Source organism: Phocoena phocoena, chromosome 13, assembly GCF_963924675.1.
Source record: "Phocoena phocoena chromosome 13, mPhoPho1.1, whole genome shotgun sequence".
Taxonomy (NCBI): domain Eukaryota; kingdom Metazoa; phylum Chordata; class Mammalia; order Artiodactyla; family Phocoenidae; genus Phocoena; species Phocoena phocoena.
The window spans coordinates 46,405,144-46,416,616 of NC_089231.1; the positions used below are offsets into that span (position 1 = coordinate 46,405,144).

The 11,473-nt window shown below is 38.5% G+C and overlaps 1 pseudogene; it reads left to right on the forward strand.

Annotated features, from left to right (window-relative positions):
* Positions 1 to 5,470: 5,470 nt before the first annotated feature.
* On the forward strand, positions 5,471 to 8,862 carry LOC136132559 (DNA replication complex GINS protein PSF2 pseudogene; annotated as a pseudogene).
* The last annotated feature ends 2,611 nt before the right edge of the window (positions 8,863 to 11,473 follow it).

Sequence of the window (11,473 nt, forward strand, 5' to 3'; positions counted from 1 at the left end):
TACACACAAAACAGCAGTACAGCCTGCTGGGGTCTAAATCAACTAATCAATTCTTGATTTTTTTTTCTTTTTCTTTTTTTTTTGTTTATACTTTGTCAGCTAATAGATTGTGACCCATGAAATTACTTCTTTGAAAAGGAGCTTGCTGTAGGTAATCCTCTTCTTTCTAAAAGAAAATCTACTGACTATGGCATCATTGGGTGAGAGCCCCTAGCACGGGTTGCTGCAAGTCAAGAGGCAAAAAGGGTAGGGTTATCTAGTAAGCAACAAGAAGAGACTCCTTGCTTTGAAGTAGATGAACTCTTTAAAAGGTGTTAGAAGCTACCTTCCCACGCAGTAGCCTAGGGATGATACGGTTCATCCGAAGAGCCTCATTCAGAATGGGAAAAATAAAAATACAAACCTATCCAACTTGGCATGAAAAACATAAATGGGTTTGAACAATTGAAAGCAAGAAGACTACCATACTGCAGCCAAAACTCGAAACAGCATGCTGGCTCCTGTTACATAGAAAAGCAATCTAGGGCATTATCTCATGTGTCATTCTTTCTACTTTCCTTTAAGAAAACTCTAGCAAGAGGATTTGTGTTTTAAAGATCAATGCCAATATGAGCACCATGAAGAATGAGTAGGCATATTTCTAAAATGGTGAAGAGGCAGGTTTTTAGGAGAAAATACACCTATTCATAATTTGAAGTCCTGCCTTTCCTGTTTTGTGCCAAGTAGCAGGCTTTGTCATCCATTACAGAAGCACAGGATGTTTAAATGTTAAAGGAGTGAGAGGAAAAGGAGGTTGCTAGAGGCGATTCCATTTCTATTACCTGTTTTAAAAGTAAGAAGAGCATCATTTTAATAAACGAATGAAATACCTGTTTTCATCAGCAACAGTAGCATTTCATAGCTTTGCTTCACTATCCTAACCTCTCCCCAATTAGTTCTCATTCTCTACCATTGCATTGCAGCACAACTCAGATTTGTACAAAATATAACATACGTTTCCCTCATGCATGATGTCCAAGTTACAGTCAGAACTTGACAGTAGTTCAAGTCATGCAACCAAGTAGGTTTCATTTATAAATAGAAATTCTTGTCAGCTTCACAAGGTAGGAGGAAAAAATATAAAAACAAGTGGTGAAGAAATAAAGAGAGCTGATGCGTTGTCACTAGGACACACTGTTTGGAGTAAAAGGTTAATTTCATCAGCAGAAAAATTACAATCAGAGCAGAAATGGCTGTAATCAAACAGAAGTGCATAGGGGGGGACAACATATATTGGAAAGCAATGGGAAACTGGATGGAACTTGGAACAACTAGCACATAAAGACCTGTTATTGAATGAGACTAGACAAGAAAATGTATGACCAATAAATTCCAATTTGATTAAGAAGGTTATAAGTATCTGGCGGAGGAGAAAGAAGACGGCTGTCTACTGATTGTGGAAGGAGAGCTTGTTGATTGCCATAGCCTCTGAGCCTGTCAAATGCTCCAGGCTTAACAAAACACTTTGTCACACCTCCTTTTTCTCTCTTACATGTCAATATCCCACCCACTCCCACTTTCTGTAGGCGCTTCCTCTACAAAGAGTGACTTGTCTCATTTCTGCAAGCTAAGCAGATGAAACCTGGGTGTAGAGAAGTCCACTGTGAGTGGTAAGGTAAACCAGATTTTCTCCTTTAATTAACCATTTGCTTCAATTATTTACTGAAATGGAACTGCCTCTCAACACTACCCCTAGAGCAGGAGGATGCACCTGGGCCTGACACTACCTGGCAGTGCAACTCTGGTCACTCCCTACGGTGGGCAGGTGATGTGTCCCAGTGCCGAGGTGGGGCCGTATCCAAATCACTGAAGATAGATTTCAAACCACACAGGCCTACCACACAATTGCACCCTAAGGATACGGTCGCTCCATAGGTTGATAAATCTCTCCTAGCATTTATAATTAGCTTCAACACATCCAATGTTCACCTCCACTCCAAAATGAGAAGCCATTTGAGACTGAGGTTCAAAAAAGGAGAAAATTATAAGGAAATTCATATTCACTGTGGCTTATTTTTATACTTTCAAAGGTTGAATTTATAAAATAAAAGGATCCAAAGGAGTTATTTTGCTTATTTGTTTTATAGGGCTTTTAAAATATTATGTGTTTGTTTCCTTCTTATACAAATAATGCCAAGTGAAATAAATGTGAAAGAAAAGAATATTTAGTATGAGTTCAGAGATTCTTTTTCCTATTTGACATATCAGAAAAGTCACAATCTATATAAAAGAAATCCTACCGTAGGTCTTAGTTGTGGTTAATCTCATTTAATTAAGAATTTATAAGAAGGTCTATGAAATGGGGTCATTATACTTCAGACTAGGTCAGATGGTTTCATAAGATGATATTTGGAAAAATACATTTTGATTAATTAATTAATTAATTTACTGGTCACTCCATGAAGCCTCAGGATTTCTGCCATGTACATAATTTCCTATGAATTCACCTTTCTTATTCTAAAGCTTAAGCCCTTTCAATGTCACCTTCAAGCAGCCTGAGAAATCTCTTATCATTGAACCACAGCAATAGTATTTGACTAGATGGGTGGATTGACATTTCCTGTTTTTGTACCAATTTTTCCATCAAAGATAGTGTGCTGGTGTCAGGGATGATTTAGACACAGATGTTATCTTTCTGCACTGTTATGCCTCTATGATTATTTGGTATGAGCTGTAAACCAGATAACAATGGATCTAAGTTAAATATCAGTTTGTGTATCAAATGTGTATTGTGTTGTACATTCGTGTGACCTATCTAGGAAGAGAAAAGAAACTGTTCGTGAGCATTCTGTGTGAATTCAGATGTGCTGACAAGATAGGGTTATATGTGCAAAAGATTTACTGGTGGGGGGGGGCAAGATGCAGGTCTGACACCTGTGAAAAGGAAGACAAGGGAAGATGATTGGGTAGAAGGAGTTTCCAACTGCAACACAGTTTCAAAAGTTTCAGCAAGGTTGATGGGGACTCCTCAAGTCAACCCATAAAAGGAGTTCTATATCTCATAGGAAGGGGCTGCCTTAGTACCCCCACTATGTCAGTCATTGGCTGGGAGCAGCCCACCAGGAAGAATGGTCTCAAGGCAAACATGATGGGGGGGCCAGCAGGGCAGCCGCTAGTGCTGTCAGTCAATTATGCTCCACCAGCTGGAGATCTGATAGTTGTATTTTCATGGCCACCATCATTAGTGTAACTTTGCAACATTTCATTTTAGCTCAAATAAAGAGATTGGCTAAATCACTGACTTCAATCCATTTAAAATATGGGTAATATCAAGGACTTATAATGGAGATTAATTTCTTTCATAAACTTTTAATAAGCACATACTACAAACTGTTTCTAAGCCAGCTGCCATGGACAGAAAAGCTATTACAACACAATACCAGCCTCAAGGAACTTGCACGTACAGTTGTACACGACAGCAGGAAAAACAGGCAATAGTTGCTTGTTAAAACCAAATAAGATATATTTTATCATAACATGGGAATCTTTTAACATGCTTATGATATGTTCACCCAATGAAACATTTAGTAAAGCACTTGAGTACAAAAAAAAAAGAAAACTGTTATGGTCAGCCATTTTCCCAAAGCAGGCAGTAAACCAAGTGGTACTATAAGGAAAAATTAACATCTTCATTTTTAAACTTAGAGCATTTCTGTTAAAATAATTTAACGTTTTGCAAATGATACAAAATTTTTTATAATTAATGAGTTATTTTCTTTTAACTAGATATGCTTATAAAAATAGATGATCTCACTTTTCGTTTTTTTCATTAATTTCAGCGATGTTTCTGAAAAGCTAGAAATTCCATGATTTCAACTGATAACACCTCACACGTGTAAGAATGAGGATTATGAAAGTTCATTCTTAAGGAAGAAAATCACCCCAAGAATGATTTATTGAATATCTATTCTTTGCCAGATACTTCTCTAGATGTTAGGGATAGAGCAGTGAAGAAAACAGGTAAAATTCCTGTCTTCAGGAAGCTCACATTCCTGTCAGCGGTGAGGATGGAGAGGCAAAATAAACAAGATAAGTAAGATACAACATGATATGGACATATATACACTACCAAACATAAAACAGATAGCTAGTGGGAAGCAGACGCATAGCACAGCGAGATCAACTCGGTGCTTTGTGACCACCTAGAGGGGTGGGATAGGGAGGGTGGGAGGGAGACGCAAGAGGGAGGAGATATGGGGATATATGTATATGTATAACTGATTCACTTTGTTATAAAGTAGAAACTGACACACCATTGTAAAGCAATTATACTCTAATAAAGATGTTAAAAAAATTTAATTAAAAATAAAATAAAATAAAAACTTAATCTCAAAAAAAAAAAAAAGATGACAATATTCTCTGACCTGAAAGGGCAATACTCACTTAGGAGTATGAAGGGGAGGGGTATTTATGCTATTTCTCCAGGAAGACAATGGAGGTAAACAGGAGATAAACAAGTAAAAATTTAAAGCAGGAACATACAGAAAGAATGCGTTGCTTTCCAGACGATGCAAGCACCGTGACCGGATGGAGGGTCAGGGAAGGTGGGATGGGACAGAGGCAGGCGCAGGCATAGGCCAGGCCAGATCAGGGAGGACTGAGTTGCCATGCAAGGGGGATTTGACCTTATCCTATAAGCAGCAGGAAAACAATAAAAGATTTTAAGGACGCAAATGAAAAAAAAAAAAAAAGATATAACATGATAGTAATACACCTGCTAAGGAGAAAAAAGAAAGCAGAAAAAGGGAGGGTAGAAATTTAGAGGTATGAAGAGGTAAGAGGTGGACCAAGAATGAAAACTTTATTGAATTATAGTAATAATAATGAACTATAAACATTTTATTCATTTTTTTCCAACAAGCATTTGTTTGTAGGTGCCAGGTGATGTGAACACAGACATGAATAAGATAGTATCACCGCCCTCACATGGCCTTTTAAGTAGTGGGAGAAAGAAAATCAACAATCAATGCTACATTCCAAAAAAGCTAAGACATGAGTTAAAATTAAAATATCAAAATACCCTTATTTTCACATTTCTAAATAAGCTGGTGATGAAAATACTGATAGATTTCACTACATAAACAAAAGCTGAAGCCTCCTGATATCAAATAAACCAGCCACTGTGCAGTGTGATGATGCCAGCAGTATAGCTTTTTAAATATTGCCCAAAACCCTCCTAAATAATAAATCAGGAGTGTTAAAGAAGACAAAACAAACAAAACTATGGACAATATCCTCTACAAAACTAGGAACAAGGAATCCCCGTGACAGGCATGAGTGTGGCCCAAACACCAAGAGCTGTGTGCCCTGGATAGCGTAGCAACTATGTTGTTGGAGCACTGAGGAGTGAAAGGGGGATACTCACTTATACCACATGCCGTGGGAACCAAAACTTACTCCAAAATAATCACAACCAAAATGAGATAACCCTATGGAGGCAGGGACTAAAGGATCTGGGAACAGCCTAAATGTCCTTACAGGATACAAGTTTCACAGAGAGCAAACAGAGCTTCTGAACGTGAGAAGATCAAACACAGCTTTGTCGGTGTAGGTTCCGGAGACATTCAGAGCAAATACTCATTTTCAGAAGTGAAAAACTTTACTCTCAAGGAACACTAGTGGAAATACATGCTAAGGTGAGTGGGTCAGGAACACTAAGTGTAAAAAAGAGAGTGAAGCTTCAGAGAGAGCATAGAGGCGCCCAAAGAATGCTAGTCGTGAAAAGTAGTATAAAGGCAAAATTACAAGGCTGAATCTGACAGGCCTACATGACTCAGGGTTGAAGAATGCAGTTGAAGACAGAAAATATTTCTGATCTACACATATCTGTAAAAGACAGAAACGCAACTACAGAAAGGCCTTTCCTTGAGTATTTCACATAAAAACAGAAAGGAAATTCTCAGTCCAAGGAGCTCTCCACAAGAACATCTTCCTAATAGCCTAAGAAAATCACGGCTTTGAAACGTGGGGTGAGGGAGCTTACAGGCTATAGTGTTTCAATCTGAAAAATAAATAGACGTGGCAACAAACGTGCACACAAAAATGACCCTTCACGGCTGGAGGTTTTTAAAAGGCAAATTGTAAGAAACTTAAAATTGAATGACAGAGAAATATTACCTAATGTTAGGTAGTAATTTTAAATTAAATATACAAAGAGTTTTAATGACTTGGGAAAATGCACCACAGCTTTAGGCTCTTCCAAATCATCGTGAGACAGTCCTAGAATTTTTATTCTGCTAACCAATTTAATGAATAGAATATTCCACAGCTATCTACTTCATAACCAAAATATCCACTGGGGTATCCTTGAAATGATTTCTCTGTGCTCTTAGAATACAAATTACCTCCACTCCTTCTTTTGCAAGAAGTTATATTTTTACTTAAATAAGTAATAAATTATATTTCTCTTTGTTAAAAAACACAACAAGGGCTTTCCTGGTGGTGAACTGGTTGAGAGTCCGCCTGCCGATGCAGGGGACATGGGTTCGTGCCCTGGTCCGGGAAGATCCCACATGCTGCAGAGCAGCTGGGCCCGTGAGCCATGGCCGCTGAGCCTGAGCGTCTGGAGCCTGTGCTCCGCAACAGGAGAGGCCACAACAGTGAGAGGCCCGCGTACCACAAAAAAAAAAAACACACAACAAAGCAAATGAGGCAAACACCTAGTACATGAAGCATAACATGAAAGCCTCATTTACCACTACACCAGCCCCTGTTCCTTTTCTCAGAGGAAATCACAGGGTGAATCCTTCTATTCTACTCTCCACAAATTCATATAAGTGCAAAATATATATACATAGGTATATGTTTTCATATGTTATATATGAAAATGTTATATATGAGACCTATGTATATAATTATATATACATATGTATATGTGTATACACACACACACACTCACATACACAGGCAAATACCAATCCAATGATGTCTTTACATAAAATTTCTGTCCATTATCAAAGACTTCAGCAATTTATTTCCCATCAACAGTGTTTGCTCACATTCTGGCCAAAAACAGTTCTTATCAATTACTTCAAATTTGTCAACCTTATGGAAGAAGAGTGTCTTTATTATTTTAATTTGCATTTAGAAGTGTAATAATTTTCATATGTTTATCAACCATTTGAGTATCTTCAACAATAAATTGGGACTTCCTTGGTGGTGCAGTGGTTAAGAATCCACCTGCCAATGCAGGGCACACAGGTTCGAGCCCTAGTCCAGGAAGATCCCACATGCCACGGGGCAACTAAGCCCATGCACCACAACTACTGAGCCTGCACTCCAGAGCCCGTGAGCCACAACTACTGAGCCCACGTGCCACAACTACTGAAGCCCGCGTGCCTAGAGCCTGTGCTCTGCAACAAGAGAAGCCACCGCAAGGAGAAGCCTGCACCCCGCAACAAAGAGTAGCCCCCGCTCGCCGCAACTAGAGAAAGCCTGCGAGCAGCAACAAAGACCTAACACAGCCAAAAATAAATTAATTAATTAATTAATAAAAATATAATGAATTGCCTATTCATATCCATTATTCATTTTCCTATTTAACTGTTTATCTTTTTCCTTTAGATCCACAGTTGCTCTTTATATTTATGCATATTTATCCATTATCTATTGATGTGTGGCCAACATTTTCTCCTGTTCTTTATTTTTGAGATATTTTAGTAGAAGTCTTAAATTTTTTATTAGATCAAATTTGCCAGTCAGTTTTTAAGGCTTTTGGGGTTTGCGATTCTTTAATGAAGAAATTTTACCCCCTGTTATTTAAAAAATAATAATAATTGAATTATCTTCTCCTATTCTTTTTATTGTTCATGTACACATGACCTTTTCAACTTCCTGCATATAGTTTCTAGAAAAATATCCACTTTCCTGGATTTTTCCATTTGTTGCCATGCAATTTACCCATTATTTTTAATGTTTTAATCACTTCAATACTGATAACTAAAAAACTCCAATTTCTAATTTTAAATAGATGTATTCCATATTTCACTAAATCAGACTTGCCAAGGTTAAATCTATTTTACTGATTTTTTAAAGAGCATCAGCTTTTAGTTTTAGGGATAAAATAACTCTAAAAATAGTTCAGGGGGCGGGTCCTGCACCGTGGCGGGAAAGTGGCAGGAAAGCAGCCACCGCCGTGCATTTTCCTGGGAGCTGAGGGCGTGTCCCAGGACTACCACTGGCGCCGCCAAGGACTTGGGGCTTGTGGCTAAGAAGGAGCTGGTCCCCATTATCCCGAACTTCAGCCTGGACAAGATCTACCTCATTGGGGGCGACCTGGGGCCTTTCCGCCCTGTCTCCCCAGTGCAGGTGCCTCTGTGGCGGGCGATCAACCCAAACCCAAGAAGGGTCGGCTGCTTCCTCCCGAGTGGACAGACACAGAAAAGTTGGAGAAGATGAAGGATCATGAAGGAAAGGAAGAAACGTTCCCCCCAGACCTAGCCCTTACTCCAGGGGAACTTAGGAAACTCCTGCTAAATAAGGTTTCGGACAACATCCCAAAAGCAGATGAGATCTGGACACTCGCTAGCCAAGCTCCGGGCGTCTGCCGACAGCTTAGTGAGACAACGGGTGACACGCGCCGAGCTGGATAACTTAACCTTGATGGAGGTCAACACCCCCGGGCTTTCCTCCCACCAGCTCCACTACAAACTCCGCACACACCTGCAACCTTCTGAAGGTGCCCAGTCTCAAGACTTCGAGGGAGAGACAGGTTCGTCCAGGCCCTTGTCTGAGGCAGGAGGCTCCCGGGTGGTGTGTGAGCGCTCAGGACTGGATAGAGAGACTCACATTTCTGGAGTTCTAGAACCACTTTTGAATGTCTGAAAAAAAAAGTGCAGTGAAGCAAGGAACGGCTCTGTAACATTGTTAGAAGGCATTGTTAGAAAGGCTTGTGCTTAGTCCTCGACACGTGCTGTAATTCCACATCTGTATCTAGGAGCCAGCTGGCCTTTCATACGGGAAAGAAAAAAAGCTTTGGCAGAACAAGCGGTTTCCCCCAGCAGGGCCTTCAGGCTCTTGCTCGCAACTGTCATGCGCAGGTGAGTGGTCCCGGCTGGAAACTGTCATGCGCAGGTGAGTGCTGGGTGATGTCACTTGTTGCTTTCAAAAGATAGGGAGATAGCGGGAGTGCCGATGAGGCCGTGGCATTTTTCTTTTCCCTTTTTGATCCTGATCTCTTGAGCTAAATTTAGAATCTCCTACAGAAGTGGTTCACACAGAGGAGGAGAGCAGATGAGTGGCTAGCGACGGTTGACCCATGTTTGTCCTCTAAGCCCTGATACACAATGAAGACGGAAGAAAAAAAAAATTCAGCAATGCTTCGTTAATTCCTGTCTTTAATTTTATTAATTCTTTCATTCTATTTTCTTTAGTTTTATTTTATTATTTTCCTAGCATCTGAATTCATATGTTAATTCTTTTTCTTTTCCAGTTTTTCTTATTTTTAAGTATACATATGTATTTGATTTATACGGTGTGTTTAAAATTTTATCTCTCTTCTGAATAGATTTTGAGCTTTTTAATAGCAAAATTACACTGCCAATGACATCTGTGTTTTGATATTTGCACACAGTCTGAGATTTGCCTGTTAATAGAAAATTTCAAAGTATTTAAATGTATTTTCATGATTAATATGTCTGGTCTTCTTTAATTTAGTCTCATGCTTTTGATTTATTGTGCTTCCTTTACATTATACTTTATTTAATTTTTTCCTTTTCATTTTAAAGGTAAACATCCTGTTTTTGTTTTATAACTGTTAGGCTTGCATTTTTTAAATATTAAACTTCAAATATCTTTATTTATGAATATTAGTATTTTAAGGGCCTATCCTGACCTCTTCTATGTAGAATGAGAAAATTACCAAACTTTTTTATTCCACTTCTACCCTTCCGTGCTTTCATTTTTTTTAAGAATCAGTACTTAAACCTTGATTATCTTTTTTTTTTTTTTTTTTTTTTTTTGCGGTATGCGGGCCTCTCACCATTGTGGCCTCTCCCGTTGCGGAGCGTCCGGACGCGCAGGCTCAGCACCCATGGCTCACGGGTCCAGCCGCTCCGCGGCATGTGGGATCTTCCCGGACCGGGGCACGAACCGCGTCCCCTGCATCGGCAGGCGGACTCTCAACCACTGCGCCACCAGGGAAGCCCCTTGATTATCATTTTTAAACTATTTTATCATTACAAGTTTGTTATAGTAATTTTGTAATTTTCCATCTTTTTTTTCTGAACACAGTTTACAAATTCTTTGTTAAAATGTTTATTTAATTGTGCCTCACTGAACTTGAATGTGACTTTAAATTGTTTGATAGTTGCTTCTTTTCAGAACAAAATGAATGCTAGCTTTTTAGTCTTTCCCTTTACTTTTCCCAGTGAATATGGAAACTTGACTGGGTCCAGATCTCTTACATCACAACCTTTTCCCTTAAAACCCCTTTTGTCAAGAATGGGTTTAGGAATGGTAACAGGATGGGAACCCCCTCAGCCTGAGGGTGGCTGAGCAAACGCCATGGCAGTAGGTTTACCGCACTAGTCACCTGACTGCAAACAGCCCCGAGCACTAAACATGCCACATTTCACTCCTCTGGGGCCATGTTGCAAAAGTGTTGGAAAATTCTGTGATAGATCTTGCTCTGTTGTTTTCTCTTCTTTATAAGTTTTGGAAAAGTTTGAAAGCCAGGTATTTTTTCTTTCATTATACTTAATTTTTTTTCCTTCATCCTAGATGCTTGTAGTTTCTTTTTTATTTTTAAATGTACAGACTTTTATCAGAATGTGTTTACATTCAGTTCCTTTTCATTTAAACTTGACAACTCACGCACCATATGAATTTACAGAGTAAGTTTATCCTGGGTGTTTTCTCTCATAATATTTTTGCATTTTCTTTTAGGTCATTTGTTATGATTCTTCTTTAGGAAAACAACAAGTTTCCATATTTCGTTGTTTATCTTTTGTGTTTATCATCTTTCCATTAATTGTTTGCACCTCTTTTTGCTGTCCTATGCATTTTAGGCAACATCTTAAGTTAATCTTTTATGTAGTTTTTGATCTTCTGCCATGTCAGTCCTCTTCTTTACTTTGTCTACAACAGGTAAAAATTTTATTTCCGCTTTTTAATAAATTTTATAACATTTTTATTTATTGTACTTAACCTTTACATTGCTTCACATCTTTTGGCCCACACTTTTTTTTCATCTCTATCACCTTATGTCATCTCTTTTCTGTATTGTCATATGTATAATGTTTTATAAAACTTGATTGGTTTCAAAATTTTATACTGATTAAACTACAATGAAATATGTATCTACTTATTATGTATGTATTATTTATCCTTTCTTTTTTGTTATGAAACCTCTTCATAGGCTTTACTTTGTTTTCTTTTTCCTTCACATATGCCAGAGTGGTGATAATTCTATACAGGCATCTATTTTTCTGCAAAA